This window comes from Schistocerca americana, chromosome 7, assembly GCF_021461395.2.
Source record: "Schistocerca americana isolate TAMUIC-IGC-003095 chromosome 7, iqSchAmer2.1, whole genome shotgun sequence".
NCBI lineage: Eukaryota > Metazoa > Arthropoda > Insecta > Orthoptera > Acrididae > Schistocerca > Schistocerca americana.
The window spans coordinates 457,782,333-457,786,334 of NC_060125.1; positions in this window are offsets into that span (position 1 = coordinate 457,782,333).

The following is a 4,002-nucleotide window of genomic DNA, read 5'->3' on the forward strand; positions in this document are numbered from 1 at the left end:
CAAATTGCGTGAAAATGTAATCACAAGTGAGTTCTAGTATAATATATTTTTCCAGTGAATATCCATTTATCATCTGCATTTCTTCTTGGTGTAGCAATTTTACTGGCCAGTAGTGTAGTATGAGAAAAAGGAAAGATACACGCCCACATTAAGGATGTCAGATTGTAAAAGTTCACCAAATCGAGCAATTTTACTCTTGATAGAGAACATACTTATATTTACATAACATGAAGTATTACTGAAATTCTCTGTATTAATTTCGTATGAAAGTCCCACAGCATTTATAACGTGAAGGTGGAAAATGATATTTACATACAGCAGGACTCAAATACTCTGTTGACCTTACCCGTAGCACTATGTTAGTATAAACTTCGCATTTAGCGATAAGGAATTTAATATTGTATTCTTTTACAGTCTTCAATCGCCGAAATGTTACTAATTCATTGGACCGTTTCTTTAAAACCGCTTACTCTCATAATACACGAATTATAAGACGATAATAACTGATTTAACCACCAATTTGACGTTTTCCGTCGTTTCATTAAAACAAATCGAACCAATAACGATTTTCTTTCAAGAAATAAACTGTCCTGGTGCTTAAGAAACAGCATTCGCTCATGTTGTGTGAGATATGAGACCCACCGAATACGGGCTTCTATTTCACACGGCAAATACAATAATGTGTCTTTCTTTCGGCGAAGCTCAAGCTTTCTGCTTGTGACGTAGCACGCGGCACCTTGCCAAAATATCGCAGAGCTATTTTGCGTTTCACGTGACTAAATGGCTCGTCAACGAGAGAGAGCAGAAAGCGACGTCACAAGAGTCGTGCAGCGCCACGTCAACGTTAGATATCTCGCCCCTTGCGAAGACGGCTTTAGACGTTGGAGTAGACGGTAAGGTGAAATATGACGAGGAGTCGGGCTCACCTTCACATAGAGACTCAGTTCGCAGGTCGCTGCTGTTCAGTCGTCCTGAACTTTAACAAGCTGGGTCCTCGTTTCGTTGACGTCTAAATGTAAGACTCATAAGTAATAGAAAAATTTTCACTCGGACGAAACAAGTATTTGTGACGGTAAAAGTGAACTGACGGTGGCTACTAATAACCGTGTCATATAACTGAGTAAATGTCTGTAACTGGATGCACACAATTGTTCTCGGCAACTTTATGGCCTCTATTCAAAATATCCCATCACATTTTCTATGAAGAAAAACTGTTCTTTCCCTTACCTGACACACATCGATGGCAGGGGACACCCTAGGTTGGCAGCACATAGTTACGTTGTGCTCGTGATTGCTTGGGGAAACGGTAAGTGTGGTGTGGCCCTGGCTCCAAGTTTTCGTGAAATATGATGTTCTTCCCACTAATGGCTCGTTTCGCCGCCCTTATTTCTTGCAGGTACACTTCAAACCTGGTAAACACTGGTGTCGTAGTTAAATTAAATTGCACCAGCTACTGATGATTTCAGTCTGAAACGTTATAAGACACCGATGGAAATAGTGGACAAACTGGGAAGTAACTAGATGTTATGAATGTCCACCATCGTCGTGTACAATTACATTGGGCATTTAACTTTTAAGGTGTATCTCTAACATTTATACACATTAAAAGAAACACTAAATCGTTCTTCCTTGTCACACTGCAGAATTCATTACCATAATGAAATGCTGCAACATTAATGTTTAAAGATCTCCTAACGCATGCGTCGATAATGATGAGTTACATGATATTCCAAACCAGCAGCTACGAAACCTGTTGCTACTGACTGAAGTGAAGAGCAGAATTTTTGCAACAGAGTACTCTAAGTGTGAGGTTTTTTTTTTTTTTTTTTTTGCTTACTTCACTTTAATGGTATTTTTGCGCTACCAAAAATGGCTCTGAGCACTATTGGACTTAACATCTATGGTCATCAGTCCCCTAGAACTTAGAACTACTTAAACCTAACTAACCTAAGGACGTCACAAAACACCCAATCATCACGAGGCAGAGAAAGTCCCTGACCCCGCCGTGAATCGAACCCGGGACCCCGTGCTCGGGAAGCGAGAACGCTACCGCGAGACCACGAGCTGCGGACTTTGCGCTACCAGCAGTAACAGGTAGCTCAGGGACACCGTCTGTGTTAGATACCTGACAGGCCCATTTAAAATCACACTACCTCATCCTACATTCAGTTAAATTAGTTTAATTCATTCTGTATACACTATAACACAGCACATTAATATTTACTACAGCACCTTCAAACCGACAATTCAGTCCACAATTACAACTTTTACCTAATCAGGGTGTAAAATTACGCCGGCCACGGTGGCCGAGCGGTTCTAGACGCTTCAGTCCGGAACCGCGCGTCTGCTACGGTCGGAGGTTCGAATCCTGCCTCGGGCATGGATGTGTGTGATGTCCTTAGGTTAGTTAGGTTTAAGTAGTTCTAAGTTCGAGGGAACTGATGACCTCCGATGTTAAGTCCAATAGTGCTCGGAGCTATTTGAACCATTTTTTGTAAAGCTACGTAATTTAACTGGTATAACACAATAAGATGACAAATGTCATGGGATATCTTTTTACATAGTGGCGGACCTCCTTTTCCAAGCACAGTGCAGCAGCTCGTCGTGGCATAGACTCAACAAGTCCTCTGCATAAATATTGGACCATGATGCCTCTATACCAGTCCATAATCATAAATGTGTTGCCAGAGCAGGATTTTGTGAACGAACTGACCTTTCGATTATGTCCCATAAATGCAGGATGGGATTTGTGTCAGCTGATGTGCGTGGTCAGATCATTCGCTCGAACTGTCCGGAATGTTTTTCAAACCAATGGTGAACAACTGTGGCCTGGTGAGGTGGCATATAGTCATTCATAAAAATTGCATCGTTGTTTGGGAACATGAAATCCGTGGATGGCGGCAAATGGTCTCCAAGTGTCCGAACATAACCACTTCCAGTCAAGGATCGGTTCAGCTGGACCAGAGGACCTCTTCCAATACATGCAAACACAGCCCACACCATCATGGAGCCACCACCAGCTGGCACAGTGCCTTGTGGGCAACCTGGGTCCATGGCTTCGTGGGGTCTGCGCCATAATCGAACCCTACAGTCAGCTCATACCAACTGGAATCGGGACTCAGCCGACCACACTACGTTTTTCCAGTCATCTAGGGTCCAACCGATTTGGCCACGCGCCTAGGAGATGCGCTGAAGGCGAAGACGTTCTGTTAGCAAAGGCACTCGCAATAGCCCATTAACGGCAAATTTCGCAGTACTGTTCTAACGGATATGTCAGTCGTACGTACTACATTCATTTCAGATATTATTTCAAACAGTGTTGCTTGTCTGCTAGCAATGGAAACTATACCCAAACACCACCGCTCTCAGTCGTTAAGTGAAGACCCTAGGCCATTACGTTGTCCGTAGTGAGAGGTAATGCCTGAAATTTGGTTTTAGGGGCAAACTCCTGAGACTGCGTGTGTCTCTGAATACTGAATTCCCGAACGATTTCCGAAATTGAATATCTAATGTGTCTAGTCCAGCTACCACTCTGCGTATACACGCTTAATTCCCGTCGTGCGGTCACAATCACTTCGGAAACCTTTCCATCACCTCAGTTCAGGCGAATGCTCCGCCAATATACTGCTCTTTCACACCTAGTGTACGTGATACTACCACCAACTGTATATGCGTGTATCGCTATACTACGACTGTGACCTCAGTGTAATGTTTATTCCATTATCTCCGAAATAACGACAACCTATATTTTCAGTCCAAATTATTACTACAACTGTTTAACTCGGATCATTCGTTTCAGGTAGAAACTACAATACAAATACAAAGTTACATATTTTTCCAGTATAATAAATGCGTTGATGGCTTACTAGTTCTTATAATGGTACTTTCGATTTTACTCCTGAATCGTTCCCAGAGTATCAAAACCGCCATATATTCACAATTTGTTACCCTCATTCTGACAGGTGTGAAACTTCATTGTGGAGAACCATCACCTGTTTATTT